General features: G+C 38.5%; 1 pseudogene across 1 annotated transcript; it reads right to left on the reverse strand.

Annotated features, from left to right (window-relative positions):
- Window positions 1–4,021: 4,021 nt before the first annotated feature.
- On the reverse strand, window positions 4,022–17,129 carry LOC308425008 (pre-mRNA-splicing factor 38A-like; annotated as a pseudogene). The gene is made up of 8 exons: window positions 17,126–17,129; window positions 10,433–10,518; window positions 8,652–8,762; window positions 6,905–7,017; window positions 6,223–6,249; window positions 6,037–6,134; window positions 5,567–5,615; window positions 4,022–4,063 (listed from the first exon to the last, which is right to left on the reverse strand). The product of its transcript is annotated as a pre-mRNA-splicing factor 38A-like (transcript).
- Between the last annotated feature and the right edge of the window lie 747 nt (window positions 17,130–17,876).

The following is a 17,876-nucleotide window of genomic DNA, read 5'->3' on the forward strand; positions in this document are numbered from 1 at the left end:
AGGGAACATGTGTGTGTTTTCCTTGTTTTTGCTGATATGGAATTACTTATTACCTGTGTTTTCTTGGATGAAGTTAGCATTCTTGAGTTCAAATTTTCTTCTGGAATTTTTGTAGGTGTGAATTGTTGAGTAAATATTATTTGAATTATGATTTGTCTTGAAACATCTTTTCTCCATATGGTGATTGAGAGTTTTTTCTGGTATAGTAGTCTAGGATACAACAATTTTTTTTAGACTTTTCAAGATATCTGACAAGGCCCTTGTAGCTTTTAGGGTCTCTGTTGAAAAATCTGGTGCGATTCTGATAGGTCTGCCTTTGTACTTTACCTGCTCTTTTTGACTTGCTTCTTTTAATATGCTTTCTTTTTCTTATAGATTTTGTGGTTTGATTATTATATGGTGGGAGGATTTTCTTTTCTGCTGCAGTTTAACTGGAGTTCTAAAAGCTTCTCATATGTTTATTGGTATTTCTTTTGTTAGGTTGGAATTTTATGATTTTGTTGGGAATATTTTCTGGCACTATCAGATTGGACTCTGTTATACAGAAGGCAACTTGAAAATGACTGTAAAATTGAAACAATAAATACACTGAAATAGACCTGTTCTAGCTTATCTAAAATAAGCTCAACATAATCAAAATATTTATAGGTTATAGGTTCATTATAAGATTACTTATCTATAAAACATATATATGCCTAAATATAGAACTAGACATTACATATAACATGGATTAGATTTTAAAAATTTAGATGTTAAAAATTCATGTAAGAAGTATGTGAACAACCCATTTTATATATAGAATGTTCACAATTATATAGAAGAACTCAATCATGTACTTTGAAATATGAAATGAACAGCTTGATGACAAATAGGTAAAATTTGATTCATAAAACCAAGGCACCCATTTTCTTTTGCATTACTTCATAGATTTTGTTTCCTCACAAAAAAAGTGTCCCTAAAACTATACTTTTGTAATGTAGTGGTTTAGATGACAATGGCCCCCATATTCTCTTACATTTGAATACAGGGTCCCTATTTGGTAGAACTGTTACTACCAGATTAGAAGGCCGTTCCTTATTGAAAATGCTGTATAACTGGGGACAGCATTGATGTTACTAATGCATATGCCATGTTCAGTCTCTCTTTTTGTGCGCCATCCAGTGCATGTGGGGTAGCTGTCAGCTTCTGATCCAGTACTGTATCTGCATGCCTGCGGCACTGTTCATAACCATGTCCGGGGCATACCCACTAGTAACTATAATCTTCAATAATCTGTATTTTTCTATAAATTGACCTGTTCAGGTACTTCTTCACAAGAACAGAAGATATACCAAGACAAACAACTTCATTTGTTATTTGTAAATTCCTATAATATTTTTACATACTTTTGACATTTTACTGTTTGAAAATTGATGAAATTGATCCTTAATACAGTATGACTATAGTTTCAGGAAAATATAAAACCTACTATAATGTAATCATTCAGTCTGAACACTAAAGGAAAAATATTTGCAACAGCAAAGGTAAATTCAACATTATATATTTTAATAAATTTATAAAGTTCAACTTTCTAATCAAAATGAATCCAGGGTTAATTTGAGGAGAATATTTGACATGGAATTTTTTTCTTCACAACATATTTATTTCACTTGCCAGTATTGGTTTGCTCACTCCAAATTAGACAGTTTGGCCTTGCTTGCCTTCTTACTGGCATATGACTACATATGGTCTTTCACTTCCTTCTAGAAACATTGATAAAAATATATGGCAAAAGAATATACAAATAAGCCTGAATATAACTTTGACTTTATAGCTGGTGAGAAGATGTAGCTAGTATCCATACCTATGAACTTCTCAATCCTTCACCAAATATTTTCGCTCTATGGTTTTGTAACTAACTGGGTAGACAAAACTCTCGGTGCAGAATTTTTCTCTTTTAGTTTTCCTGTACTTATTTTTTGTTACATCTTTTTTGTTGACTTAACTCACAGGTACACAACTCTAAAACATACATTTCACCACAGACAATGCCATAAATTGTCTTTGGCTTCTTTTATCTGTGGGTAAGGTGAGTAGTTATCACTCTTAATTTCAAGCTCCATGGCATCATCATTTTCTATTGAAGTATGTATTTCTCTGAAAACCTTACATTAGTGGGTGTTAAATTTCATGAAGGAGAAACTAAACATTTTTAGAACACGTTGTTTGAGCATCAGTGAATTGTAGCCTTTCCATGCTCACACCAATATACCTTGAAGGAACATTGTCACAAGCCTGAAAACATCTTCACATGCATCACATTGCAGCGGATTATTCAGGAGCTATTTCACTTCTTTTAACAAGCCTGCTGTTTCAAGATATTGAGAAGTGTTACAAGATGAATAAACTTAATCAATCCCTGTTGAATTCAAATGAATGAACTTAGAGCTTTGAATAAAATCATTACTATAAAATGATATTCTTGTTTAATTGAAAATCTTGGTAAGATATCAAGCAAAATAGTAGATCAGACAAATTTTAACTCAACTGATGATATTTTTCATAGAACATTATATGCAGAAAAAGTCAGTTCACTTATCACACTTATATTCTAGAGACAAAGCCCTGCATATTCCATAAGCAAACTAGCCCAGTGTTGACTGTCAATAAGAAACTCTGAGTGCGCATTCCATGGTAGACATAACAATAAACCCTTGGTTGATGGTAGTATATGTATTGCCACAATCCTGTGGCATGTGGACATTTTTTATGGGTATTGTCACATAACCAGGGAAAGAGGTGTGCAGACAGAGAATGAGTCATTTCTATCCATTCAAAGAATATGCTCCTTTGAGAGACACCTCTAGTGAGTTTTCTCACAAGACACAGTGCATTTACATCCTTTGCCTGTACAAAGTTAATTACTCACATCTTTCACCAAATACTGATTTGCCATTATTCATTTTTTCAGTGATACTTTCTTAAGCATCTGACCATCTAGCTAAGTAACTGGCCAAAATTGTAAATTGTAAACAGGCACAAATTTAATTGTAGTCTAAGCAATTGTCTTGACGATAAAAGTGAACAGCCTTTGTGAATTACTAATTCTATTATTTCCTAGGTGACCCTCATTACTAGGCACTGCTGCTCCCACCTACTCTCTGGGAATCTAAATCTTCTGGCCTAGAGCACAATGCTGAACTCCACTAGTCCCTATTTTACCCACATAGAAACACCACAACTGTCTCCAACTTACTAAACTGAATGTGTTATTTTCATTCCTACCACAACCCTCTCACTTCCATACCCTCTGAAAGCAGGCTCTTGTTATCCAGCAACTTAGGTCAAAACCAGGAACAGTACTAGTCTTCAGCCGTGTTGAGATTACACTCTAGAACCATGATACCTGGCTTGTATCAAAGCTGTTACGTATGATCACATTGAATTATTTCATGAAACTTAACTTAAAAAACCCAGAAAAGGCTTTATGTTTGAATGTATTCTTCTGTTGTTGCAAAACTAACTAGTTGTTTTGCTTGTTAATTGCCACTCCCACTGTCTGTCCTTAGAAGTTAAGAATGACTATGCTTTACTAGTTGGGTGTTTACAAAACAGCAGCATAAACCAGAGGATTCTCAAAGCAGTTAATCATAGAGAAGAAACCAAAAAATCAGAGAAAAAGGAGAACTGTATCAGGTTTAATTACAAATAAAAGGATCACATCTTTTTATTCTCGGGAACCTCTCCAATTCCTAGGCCTTCTTTGACCCTGTCAAGTATGAATAGCCATAGTTGCTTAGGCCAAAACCTGACCTTGATGTAGTAAAAAACACTCCTTAAATCTGCTGATTATAATCCAAAGAGATACAAAACTTAGCACCTCTGTAATATAAAATAAAAACATAACCCAACAAAAAAAGAAGTTGATTTTGAAAAATCCAAAATACTCATAGCTTCTTGAAGAGGAGATCTTGATCATCCACTTAAACAGACATGTGCATATCCACTGCAGGTCATTTGGACTAAAATCAAGATGAATCCATTACTCATTTTCTCTCCGGCTCTTCTTGTGGCTTTTCTTAACCTGAAATGGATAAAAGCCATTCAGTTAGGTAGCACATAAGATGCACATAGTGTGCTGACGATGATGAGTACAGAAGACAGGAACAGAAGATGATGTGTGTGGGCGGAGGGGAGGGCCGGAGGCTGTTGACAGTCTCCCACTTTTTCCTCCCCAGTGCTGGGATTACATGTGAATTTGTGTGTTTTACATGGCACCAGATGTACACATGTCCTTGAGTGACTATGCAGGCTGGAAGCTATGACACTCATGTCTTCATTTTCATTTATTGAGGCAGATGTCCAGTTGGCACAACCCAATCACTGGGGAAAAGGAAATGTCAACTGAGGATCTTCCTATAGTAGACTGGCTTTGGCCACGTCTGTGAGAGATTGATTGTCTTGATTGAGTGGAAGCTCGATCCACTGAGGACAGCCTCATTTCAAGGTTGTTGGGTCTAGGCTGTGTAACTATCGAGAAAGCAAAAGAGTAAGCAGTTCTCTTCTATGATTCCTGCTTGAGTTCCTTCCCTGACTTTCTTCAACCAAGGACTGTCACCTAGAAGTACAGTCTGAAAGAAATCTGTTGCTTTGGGTTATACCATTTATCCCAGCATCAGAAAACTAGAGCTCAAAATGAAGTGAGTCTAGATAACCAGTCTACCTTGAGGAACCTTCAGTGTTGGGAGTCAAGAAAGGCTTTTCAAAAGTGGTTTCTAAGGATTTGGACTGCTTTGCACAGCAAGTACTTTATCCTTGAAGCCACTGAGATACTATTGAGTTTTTTGTTTTTGTTTTTCACATACTCCACGGTTAAGAAAAAGCACTATTAAAGAGAACCCAAGTTGAGTTCTTAGCATCCACATTTGGTCTTCCAATGACTGCAGTTCCTGGGATTTCATACATTTGACCTCCACTGGCATCTGCACTCACTTCAAATACACACATATGTACAATACAAATAAAAATATATCTTAAGATTAACCTTGTCTGGGGGATTGGGGGTGGAAAACAGGATACCTTATTTAAGAGAAAAAAATAGGTCTTAGATCCCAGAATCATTGAAACTATATAGGTCCTATGCTATCCAAACCTTTAATTCTATAAAGAAAAGCAAGGTACAAAAGAAATAGAATTCTAGGAATTTTCTGAGGGGAAAAATGTCTATTTTTGTTTTGTGATAGCTAAAAATAGCCACATCAAAACAAAATTCTTCATCTTAATTGTCTTTAAAATTGTGGGTGCTTACTCTTGCGTACACACAAAAGTAGGCACGCTCATGTGTGCAAGAGTGCACACACTCTCTCTCTCTCTCTCACACACACACACACACACACACACACACACACACACACTGGTGGGCCAGCAAGGTCTTTCTAGCACTAAAATTTCAGGTGCACCTGGCTTTTGACACAGTTGCTTCAGACTGTATTCTAGTCCTCCAGCTTCCATGACAAGTACCTTATTTACCCAATGAGTCACCTTCTCAGCCAAGTACTAAATTCTTAAGATGGAGGTTTAGCCCATACCTTTCAGGAGACTTTGAGTGGCTTCTATGTCTGTGAGTACGTGGTGACCTAGGGAAGAAAAGGTCATTGGATGAGCATTTCTGTTCTCCCAATCTTAGAACATAGTTCTCCCCTCCGCCAATTCTCATATTACTTTTCTGGCCTATTCTAAGGATACAACTTACTATCACATCTGTCGAAGGTGGTTGTTAGTTGCAGCAGGGAATGCAGTAATGCAGTCATATATCCAGAGCACGATAGCTGTTTTTTGCTTTGACCTCTATTATACTGTGCAATTAGGATAAAAAACTGAAATCCCATTTTCATATGATGAAGCTCAGAAACGACGAATGTGAACTTCTGGTTTCCATGTCTCCCTTTCCTTCTCTGCTGGGTAGTAGTGCAGCTTGTTATTTCGTGTTGCAGGAGTCTTGATGCTCCTTTTAGATTTGAATACTAAGAAGATCAGTAAAAGGCCCATATACTGCACCTGGGAATTTAGAGCGAGATCTGTGCCATCTGTCTCTGGACCTGCTTCAATGGCACTGTGGACTCTTGCTCCTGTGACTTTCTCGTCGGGGAAAAGGACTATGGAAAAGGAGCAGTTAGCTCAGCACACATTTACACACGATTTCCCCTATCAAAACTGTCATGAGATAAACAACTAAGGACCTACCTTCTTCTTTTAGGGGATCTACTCCGCCTGTGGCAAGAGGAAGAGCAGGTTAGTGTACGGGGTATTGTACAGTACATTGATAAAAAAAAAAAAGAACCACTCCCTCCTTTAAGAGTGAGAAGTACTGGGGACTGAACACAGTGGCTTCTGATTTGTCCTTGTTCTATGTCTTAACTGTAGTATCTTTCTACTTCTAATACTCTGTTTGACTATGCAACCTATTTTGAACAGTCAGATAACAGCAAATATGCCATATAGATACTGGAAAAATCGTTGTCTGAAAGGATCTATTGGCTGTTGAATTCTGCCAACTCCTTCAGAACTTAGGCAATTTAACCTGGTGGAGGACAGGTGGTGCAGGGGAGTAATTATAACTGAAATGTAGATCCAGGTCCAGCTTAATTTCCTGAAGACACACTAAAAAAATGGTTTTTTTAAATATAAATAGATGTGAGGGTATGAGTTCCAGTTCCCCTGTATCTGGAGTTACAGCTGTGAGCTGTCACCTGGGTGTGGGGAACTGAGCCCTGTTCTTCCAGAAGAGCAGCCAGTGCTCTTACACACTTAGCCATCTGTCCCAGCCCCAAGAAATGGGTTCTTTTTTGTCTACCAATGAGGTTTTAAGGGTGATGGTTCATTAGTAATAGAGAAACATCAACACTGGCAACATGTTCCACCCTACCTTCTGGGAGAGCGACTCCGGCTCCTCCTGTAGTGCAGGGCAGGTGAGTGCCTTGGCTTGTCCAAGTCTCGGTAGCTTCTTTGTCAGTGGTCAGGTGACAGCACTCTTTACAGCTTGAAAAGAGGTAGAGGGACATTGGCTTCTAATAACAGCAGCCATGAGGCACTTGGTTACAGTTCCCTTCCTGTTCTGTCCAGTGTACATCTATCTCAAGTGACTCTGCAACAGTGATATGACTACATGGGTTGGTAGTTATAGTGACAAAAGAATTAACAACACACAGTTCTCGGTAACCTGCCTAGGACTGACTACAATAAGAAATAATAATACTGATTTCCTTAGGAATGTGAAATAGATCCAAGTTCAGTACTGTTGAATGCAAACCCATAGTGGATATCTTTATAATAATTTCCTCTAGTTCTTCCAAAAGGGTATGTAGCAGCAGAAGCCGGCATGGCAGTGTATGTATTTAATCCTAGCACTGGGGACACTGAGGCAGGTGAGTGTCAATGAGTATGAGACCACTATGGTCTATATATTTCTAGGACACTCAGAAGTATACACCCTATCTTGAAAAAACAAACAAACAAACAAAACGAGAAGTCAAGTGAAGCAATGCCCAGAGTGTTATTTACATACAACATTTACAGCTTGGAATTGTGGTAAAGATGTCAAACACATAAGTGGAGGGAAAAGAAAGAAGATTTAAAAAATAATATCTCAAGGGTCAAAAACAGATAATTCTGTGTTGAGAAAAAATAATTAATTACTGTTTTTATCAATATAAAACCCAACTTGAGGTTAGTTTTAGTTTTAGAGACCAGGTCACACTGTGCAGCTCTGGTTGATCTCAAACTCACAGAGCTCTACTGCTTCTCTAGAGGGTTCAAAATTAAAGGCATGTGTCATCACGGCAAGAATTTCTTTTATGTCCTTCTGGCTCTTGCACGGTGTTTGTTAGAATACAATTGCAAATGCTTTAAAGCTTTGTTACTATAAGCACTTCCACATCTCCATCATTTTAATGGCTGCTTAAAAATCATGTCAACAACCGGCCTGACTCCTTAAATACTGACAGCTGAGGAGGTGGGTTGGTTTCAACTTTTAAGCACTATAATCATTAATTCTGACAAAATATAACTGTGCCTCAGGTACCCTCTCTCCTTAAGAGTATGGTCAAGCATGACAAGTGTTTTGTCCAAGACTTTGATAGCTAGCATTCATTTACTAATTATGTAGAAATATACTGAGACCTTCATGAACACACAGCATTCTTCAGAGAAAAGTTCTGTAATCCTTGCTTTACAGAAGTAATCTAACAGAGCAGTAGGGTCTGGGTACACCTCAGGGATAGAATATGCATTTAACATAGGTGAAACTGTGGATGCAATCCCTAACACAAAGGGAGAAATACCAGGACCATTAGACTCTACTGCTACTGTGACAGAGAAGAGGTTTTCAAGCCCAGGGGTATTTGATGCTAAAGCTCAGAATTTTAGTAACCATATAGCACTCTTATTTTCTAGGCACAGGCTGTAATCCTAGTATTCCTGAGCAGACTGAAATGTCTATCTTGCCTTATCAACACAATTGGGCTCCCCTTGTCCAAAAGGCCCCCAAAACTAAGTAATTATTCCACAAAATTGTAAAAAGAAAAGGTTGCCATTAATTTAAAACTAAAGCTTAACAAATAAAGTGAGGGCTATTTCCTTCCTTCCCAGCCTTTAAAGTTCGATATGAGCCTTACCCTCTCGTCTTCCTCTTCCTCTTCCTCACTAGACTCCACGTCATCCATGTCCTCTTCCAGAGCACTGACTCGAGGCTCCAGTTGCTCAGCTTCTTCCAGCACACACCGTTTCTACAGAGAACACAGTCAAAGTTAAAAGTCATTGCCTTTCCATATCCTGACCCTATCACTGAGCTCCTGGGGTTGATGGACAAGCCTTGGAACCACAGCTCTGGTATGATATGCCACTTCAAGACTTTCCTAAGAAGTTAATAAACCTGGAATCCCATATGCTTTTTAGAGTTCCCCTACAAACATAAGCAGATTGCTGAAGAGAACAAGTTCATTTACAATTGATTCTATTTCCAATGATTTTATACAGTGAGGTCAATGCACTGTCAATCAATTTGTGTGTCAACAAAAATGTTAACTTCAGGGCTGGAGAGATCATTCAGCTACTAAGAACACTTGCTGCACTTGAAATGGACCTGAGTTCAACTCCCAGTACCCACATGGTGGGTCACTAGTTCCAGAGGCTCTAATGCCTTCTTTTGGCATTCTCTGGTCAAAGGTGAATGTCCTCTGGCCCCTACATGCCCTGGCCCATTCACACATATGCAGCACTAATAATGGTTAGTAAAGATAACATAAAAAGCAAATGTGTTAATTTTATAAAGGCAAATTTGCTCATCTGTGTGACACATGCACATGAGTCTGCAAATATACGTACTTATGTTACCTATAGACAGCCAGAATAGGACCTCGGTGTCTTCTGTGATCTCCACTTTACTTCACTGAGACAGTCTTTACCTGAGCTGGGAGTTGCCATTTTGGCTACAGTATCTGGCCTGCAAATTCTAAGCATTTATGTGTCTCTGCCTGCCAAGCTTGGGTTATAGGTACTTAGCAGCCATGCATTTTACATGGGTGCTTGTGGACTTGAACTCGGGTCCTTATGTTCACAGATCAAACACTCTTAACAAATGAATCATTTCCTAGCACTGGGCAGTTTGTTTGTTGTTTGGAGGGGTATTGGGTGAGCTTATTGTTTGTTTTTGAGACAGTCTCACTAGGAAGGCTTGGTTGTCCTAGAACTAGTGCAGGTCCCCAAGCGTTGGGACTTTAGTCCTGTACCACAATGCCCGGTACAATAAACTTTCAGTAAATGTGCTCAGTTCTTTCAATATTTTACAATTTTATCTGGGAGTGTGAGTACATGTCAGAGTGCACACGTGAAGTCAGAGGACGACTGTGTGTCATTTTTTGCCTCCCCTTTGTTTTGTGCGTCTCTTATTCACTGCTGTGGATGCTAGCTTAGATGACTAGTAAGCTTGTGACATTATCCTTTCTCTGTCTTCCATCTGCCAGTAGTGGCCTGCTTGAGTTACTGCTGCAGGCACCAGCTCTGAATGTGGGTTCTGAGGATATGAACTCAGAGTCAGGTCTGCACAGCAAGGGGTTTACCCCAAAGTCATTTCCTCAGCCCTAACAGTTGTCCTTTTTTTTTGTTTCATGGATAATCATCGCTCTGTGATGGTTCTGAGTGATCGTTTTCTGTTTTATAGACTGGTTTGCCAGTTTGAAAAAGCAGTACTCCAGCTAAATTTGGGATAGATATCCTATAGAGCCTTTCCTCTATTTATTTTCAAGTTGGCCAACCCAAGACACATTACCTGGTTCTTTCTCATTCCCTATCCTCTATAAATTTTGGCATAAGGACTTTTTAAGACTACTCTTAAGGCTTCAGTGTTTCAGTAGGTACTTGTTCATGTGGTAGGAAAAAGGTCACCTTGGCCTCATACCTGTAGCCGAGGCAAAATGATGTCACAGACTCTCTCACTGTGCAGTAATTCATCAATGAACTCATCTACATGCATCAGTTCAAACTCTGGAAGAGAAAAACAATTAGATTAAGAAATCTGGAAATGACTTAGTTACCTAAAGAGTAAAAGAATCATGAGCTTTTATATGAAGCTCCCTCCATGCAACACCTCTTTCCTTCCTTCCTTCCTTCCTTCCTTCCTTCCTTCCTTCCTTCCTTCCTTCCTTCCTTCCTTCCTTCCTTCCTTCCTCTGAGACAAGAACTGAAAGTAGGGCTTTGAGATTGCCTAGCTAGTATTTTGTCACTAAGGTAAATCCCCAACTGTAGCTCCCTACTACTGGGCTAAGTCCCCTACCCTGTGTCTTAGCTCTTTAAGAATGATTTAATCACATTTATTATTTACTTATTACATGCCCATGCACACGTTTTGCCACACTATATGTATGGAGGTCAGAGGGAAACTTTCCAGAACCTGTTCTCTCCTACCATATGGGTCTCAGCCTTACATCCACCATCCCAGTAGTGGCAGGAAGATCTTGAACTTGAGGCCAGTGGCTTTTACATAGCAGGCTGTATAGTGAGAGACTGTCTCAAAAATTAAAGAAACAGACAAATGATTTCATAAAACAACAACAATACTTATTTTTTGTCATGATTTGGGTATGTTTTCATTAGAAGTAGCTTTTTGAAAAAATAACAGCATAGAATTATGTATGTTAGTCCATTTTTCATTATATATGGTTTAGTTTGTTTTGCAAATCATCAGTTTGTAAGTTCCTGGCTCCACATTATTGGTATCAGCAGTTTACTGTTTAGACTAAAGAAGAAAGACAGTGAAGAAGAGAAAGAAGGAAATGAAGAAGAAAAAGACTCCTGGGACCTTCTTGACTCCCGAGACCTTAGGTGTTTCATATGTGGAGATGCCGGACATGTTCACCGGGAATGACTGGAGGTCAAGATGGCCCACCAGAGGAATAGTAGTGTGTCAGGTAAGAAAGGATTAAAAAATTGCAAATCTTAATTTGCTTGTTGCTAGGGAATCAACCCAAGTCTGTTATAACAACATGGTTTACTACTGAGCTACAGCCCCAGTACTAGTACATTTCATTTTGATAACAGTTTTGCTATTTAGTTCAGGCTGCCCTAAATTTGTGGTCTTCCTTCATCAGCTTCCATGGAATTACACATGTATAACACCTGGCTTAACATATTAATTTTTAAGTAATGTGGCCCAAGATTTTAGTTTAATAGGAGTACAAATCTGCAATATAAAAGGCTCTGGTTTTGATGCTCTACAGTGTCAAATTTAAAATAAAAAAACAAAACAATTTACATGAGAGATTGGAAAATATTTTTTAAGCCAACTATCCCTGAGACAGAAACAAGCAGCTTGTTTGGCTACATAACAAGACTGTTTCAAAAAACCTGGTAATTAAGAGGAAGAGCCTGGGAGACATGCTCAGCTGTTACTTGCTGCTCTGCTAGGGGACCTGATCAGTTTCTAGCATCTTGGATAGGCAGTGAAAAAGTTGCCTGGCAACAACTTCTGCTACATGGGATTTGGTTCCACCTTCTCACGTTTATGCATCTGGTGCATACATGTAGGCAAAACATTAATACTTATGAAGTAAATTATAATAAAATAAAATGTATAATAAAAATTTTAATAAAATAAAAGTTATATACAAAAAAACAAGGAGGAAGTGAATACAGATTAGTGGTAGAGTCCCTATGCAATGCTCTGGCTTTGATCTCCGCATGGGCTGGGCAAGAGAACAGTGGACACATCTTTAAAAGGATCATTGCTTAAAAGTTTGCTTTAGTATAATCTTTTGAGAAATATATATCTATTGCTTATGTAGAGTATATTGCTGTACTTGATCAATGCCAGCCTTGTTTCAAAAAGTATAGCTTGATAAAATTTATAGACAAGAAATTGTTAAGACACTGGAGTTTAGGGTCGTAGCTCACTGTAGAGTGCCTGCCTTACACATGAAATCCTGTGTTCAACCCACAGTGCCACAAAAAAATGCCATTAAAATCAGTGTTCTTTAATTTTATTGATGTCTGTTTATTCATTTCTATTACTTCCCGTGAGGTAGGTTTGTCTGAGACAGTCTCATACTCTCTCCACAGTGCTGGCATGGAACTCACTGTGCAGGTTCCCTTCTAGTTCACAGAAATCATCTGCCTCAGTGCTTCAAACATTGAGATTACAAGTGTGAAACAACTTGCCTACCTGCTTTTTCTGTATCTTGATTTTTTTTCTGTGATGTCTTCTCTCAGCAGCCCAGCTGGTCTGTAATCTTGTCAATGCTCAGCAGGTGGCTGGTTCAGCCACACAACAGAGTGACCAGTCCATGAGGACTAGACAGTCTTCAGAATGAGTGAGTACTCCGCCTATGAATGAGTTTGACAGGAAGAGAACTACTTTTCATGTGTCTTAGTTTCTTTTCCTGTTAATATAATATACCATCAAAAGCAACTTAAGGGAGAAAGTATTTATTTTAGTTTACATTTCAAAGTTCGGTCTGACAAGGCAGCAGGAGCTCGAAACAGCTGTCATATCACATCCAAAGAAAGTGAGTAGAAAGGCATGAATGCACACTCATCTTCTTCCCATTTTATACAGGCCAGAAACGGGAACCTGTTCAGTGGTATGCCCAAAGACATCCATCTCTCCTGGATTCTAGATTGATGTTGACATTTGTCTTAGGGTTTTATTGCTGTCAAGAGCAACCATGATCATGGCATCGTGTAGGAAATTTCTTGTAAGGAAAATATCTTAATTGTGACTTGTTTATAGTTTCAAAGGTTTAGTCCATTATTGCCATGGTGTGAAACATGGCAGCATGCAGGCAGACATGGCGCTGGAGAAGAGGCTGAGAGTTCTACACCTTGATTTGCAGGCAGCATAAAGAAACTGCCATGTTAGTCTTAGCTTGAACATATGAGACCTCAGAGTCCACTCTACAGAGACCACTCCACAGAGACATTTTTCTTTTCCAACAAGGGCACACCTCCTAATAGTCTTATTCCCTATGTGCCAAACATTCACACATATGAGGTTATGAGGGACATTCCTGTTTAAATAGGTAACACCAACCATCACATCATATGTAATACCAAAGATCACATAATAATTTGCAGAGTTGTCCTTATTAGGCCCATAAGTTAAAGTAACATCTATGTTCCTATTAATAATAATGTAGCTATTTAACTTATCTGAGCCTGCTTTCTCATTTTCATAATAAAATAACTAATATGGAGGATTAAGTATTGCTGTTGCATAGTAGTAAAGTATCCTTTTCTCATTGCATATTCTTCTTTTGTTGCTGAGCCTAGCTGTAAAAATTTATATTTTCATTTGCTAGCATAAATTCAATTTTAGTTTCTAATGACTAAATGTAGGAAAGGAAACATGCGTTTTATGTATGTTTTTAAGTATGTTCAAAAAGATAAAATTATACCACTGTGAATATGTTTTGTTGATTTTTACCAAAAGAGAGGTTGGGAACTGGGGATGATGATAGATTGTAGGGAGCCATTGCTGCCAATAGATGGCGCCAGCTTCCCGCCTATTTTTCAGCCAACAAAACCTTTCTCCTCATGGTGCTCAAATACCACATAAGTCACAGCCCACTCTAGGGGCATGCTTATGAGCTACTGGAAGATGCACCAATCAGGTAGCAACACAAGTCTCGTAGGCATATATAAGCAGTGCATTTTTCTTCCACGTGAGAGTCTCCAGCTCAGAGTGCTGTACAATAAAGGTTGTTCGCAAAAGAATCCTGAACATTTTTTCTGAACATTTATTTGAATTTTTCTACTGTTTATTCATGTTTTTGTTTTTGTTTTTTTGTAAATATGGCATATTACTCAAGGTTGTCTTTAGAACAGAATTGATAGAATAAGAGAGAGAGAGAGAGAGAGAGAGAGAGAGAGAGAGAGAGAGAGAGAGAGAGAGAGAGAGAGAGAGAGAGAGAGAGAGAGAGAGAGAGAGAGAATGTGTGTGTTAAGAGCTGGAGAGATGGCTCAGTGGTTGAGAGCACTGACTACTCTTCCACAGGTCCTGAATTAAATTCCCAGCAACCTCATGGTGGCTCACAACCATCTCTAATGGGATAAAATGCCTTCTTCTGGTGTGTCTGAAGGTAGCTACAGTGTACTTATATAAATAAAAATAATTTAAAACATTTTTAAGTGGCTTACAGCTTATGGTCTGCTTAGTCCAGTAATGGCTGTATCCTGACAAAAAAGCCAAGAATCTGGTAGTTGTTGAGTCCTAGAATCTAGATGTTTCAGCAGTCACATTCTGGTGCTAGAGGTCCTAAAGAGCAGCCAGTTTTCAGCTCACATTGGAATTTCAAAAAAGGAGATTCTAGCACCAGAAAAGAACTGGTTCAGGAGAGATGAACCTGCTAGTGAGATTGAGGGCAAGCAGAAAAAAGTCTCTCACATATTTGCATACCTGCTGGGGTTTTAGTTACTTTTTAATGTAGTCAAGTTATCAATCAAAGTTAGCCATACTACATAGTCATTGTTGTTGTTTTGTAATAATGTTGGGAATTCATTTCTACTTGGGTAGTTGTTTCATAGTCCTTTATTTGCCTATATATTAACTTCTTTCTCTCTCCAATCTCATGCCCTGGCTTTTCTAGAGCTCACAGTGCAGATCAGGCTGGCCCAGAACTCCACCTCTTCCCCTGAGTGCTAAGATTGAAAGTGTTTACCACCATGTCCAGATTTGTATATTCTCCTCACCTCACATCTGGATGTGTCGTGAGTGAGAATATAACTTGTGAAAGACCAGAATATCAAATGAGAATTCAGATGTTATCGCACCTTTTAATTAGTTTTATCAGTGTTTTCTTTTAGTAGTTTTTTTCATTATTATTAAATCAGAAAAATTTTAAATTTCAAGTTGATTATATTTCTTGTTCAAATTTTCAGTGGTTTTGTACTGCTCTTGTATAAATTGCATAAATTATATGATAAATAAAACACAGGCACCCTCATTGCCTTGTTTCTGTTTTAGTTGGTTCTTGTTTTATAATGGAGAGAACTTGGGCTTGATCCGAAAGCTGGCAGGCATACTGGTCATTGTATAATTTTTTACATGATTTAGTTCTAGTTTTTGTGCATTAGTGTCTTGCCTGCATGCATGTCTGTGTGAGGATGTCAGAACTCCTGAAATTGGAGGTGAGACTTTCTCTGGGTAGCCCTGATCTTAACAAATCCACCTGCCCCCCCCCTACTGGGATTATTTCTGTGTAGTTCTTAAGCCTCAGATACAGTATTCCCTTAGCTGTGTACTACACTATTTAACATCTTTTAGATTTCATTTATTTTACACAGTTAAGCATTTTCATGCCCATTGTCTCAGTTAGGGTTTTATAGCTGCGAAGAGACAGCTTTACTATGGTAACTCTTATTAAGGAAAGTTAATTGGGGCTGGCTTACAGATTGAGAGGTTCAGTCCATTATCAGCCTGGCAGGAAACCTGCCAGCATCCAAGCAGGCAGACATGGTTACTGCAGAAGCCATGAGTTCTACATATAATCTGAATGCAGCCTGGGCAGAGCCTGAGCATAGAAACCCTCAAAGCCTACCTACACTTCCTCTAAGAAGGCCACTCCTATTCCAGTAAGGTTACACCTAATAGGGCCACTCCCTTCAGCCAAGCATTAAAACAACCGGGCCAAACCTCTTCAGAACATCACATTCATAGACCTTCTGACATGTTATTTCTGTTGCTAAGTATTCTTTCCTTCTCTGAAGCTTCTTAATTTTCGATTTGCTTCTATTTACCTTTTAGTCTCAGGTAAAGGTTACTTAATCTTGGAAAGTCTTTGATTTCTACTTTTCTTCAAAAGTGGAAGTTAGGTGTTTCTGTTTATCAAACTATACTATAAATGATACTTTTCTTGTAGAGAGCATTAGTCTCAATAAGCAGCCCATTTTGCTAGGCTTTATCCTCCGGCTTGCTTAGACAACACATATAATACACTAGCAAGCCTGACTTTCTAATTATATAGTCTTTATCATAGTAAAAATTGTTATACTGTGTAATTTTTTTCCTACTCCCCGATTTCTTATGCAGTAAACATTTAAACATCACGAAGGCATAGATGCATATTCAGTACCTAGTAATACTGCCTAGTATACACAATTGTTCAGGGGCTGAATGGAAGGGGATGTGAGTAATTTATGTGTTGGTTTCTAGTTTACAAAAAACATATGGTGTTCATGATGCTAGGTTTTCTCTTTTTTTTCCCCCTTGAACGAAGGGGGAAAAAACAGCTTATGAACCATTACTCAAGTGAGAGAATTTGAGCACCTGGGGGAAAATTTTATCTTCATGTAATAGGAAATTTTATTATTTGTTATAAATATCATATAGTTCTGTGTCTAATGTTCTAATAAAATAACTATTTTAATAATCTTAATTTTTAAAATTATCCTTTTTTCCTGCAGTCTGATTCACCATCCTATTCTCCTCAGCCTCAGCCTTTTCCACAGACTTCTCCCCAACCATCTGCTCTTCCCCCACCTCTATCCCAGCCAGGATCCCAGCCTAAGCTTGGCCCACCCCAGCAGGGAGGCCAGCCCCCTCACCAGGTTCAGGTGCCCTTGTATAACTTTCCTCCATCACCTCCAGCTCATTACTCACCCATGCACGGGATGGGATTATTGCCAATGCACCCCCTCCAGATCCCTACCCCGTCATGGCCCATCCATGGCCCAATGCTACACTCTGCACCTGGCAGTACCCCCAACAATATTGGCTTGAGTGATCCCAGCATCATCTTCGCACAGCCTGCTGCCAGGCCCATGGCAATCCCTGGCTCATCTCATGATGGACACTGGCCTCGTACCGTGGCACCCAATTCCCTGGTGAACAATGGTGCAGTGGGTAATTCGGGTAATTTCCCTTTTCTCTTCCTTTTATATTTGGTTGTGGAAAGGTTGGGTGGTTAGTATTATTTGTTGAACATGGAGTAACAATGAGAAGAAAGGAAGATTAGCTGTATTTATGAAGATAAAATATAAAATTAAACTGTATAGACTTTAGATACAGACTAATCAACATTTGGATCTTGTTTGCCATTTCTTACAGTGTCTTGAGATTATTGCTCTATGTATTTCTTTCACTTCTAAAATAAGGATATGAATAGCCTCTAACAGGAATGTTGAATATTATATAATGCTTACAGCTATTAGTTTTATTGTTTTCCTTTTCACCTTCACCTCACTTGGTGTAGATATTATTAGCAATCATTTGAAAAATGATCTAATCAAGAGCCTGTGCAATTTCTCCACTCAGAATTGTTGAGACTAGCCTAGGCTAAATGAAATCGTCTCCCCACGAACAAAAGCCTAACAGAAAGCCAGGTGTATTTGGGGCCAGCTTGAGATGCTAT

This window comes from Micromys minutus (genome assembly GCF_963924665.1).
Source record: "Micromys minutus genome assembly, contig: SUPER_9_unloc_1, whole genome shotgun sequence".
Classification (NCBI taxonomy): Eukaryota; Metazoa; Chordata; class Mammalia; order Rodentia; family Muridae; genus Micromys; species Micromys minutus.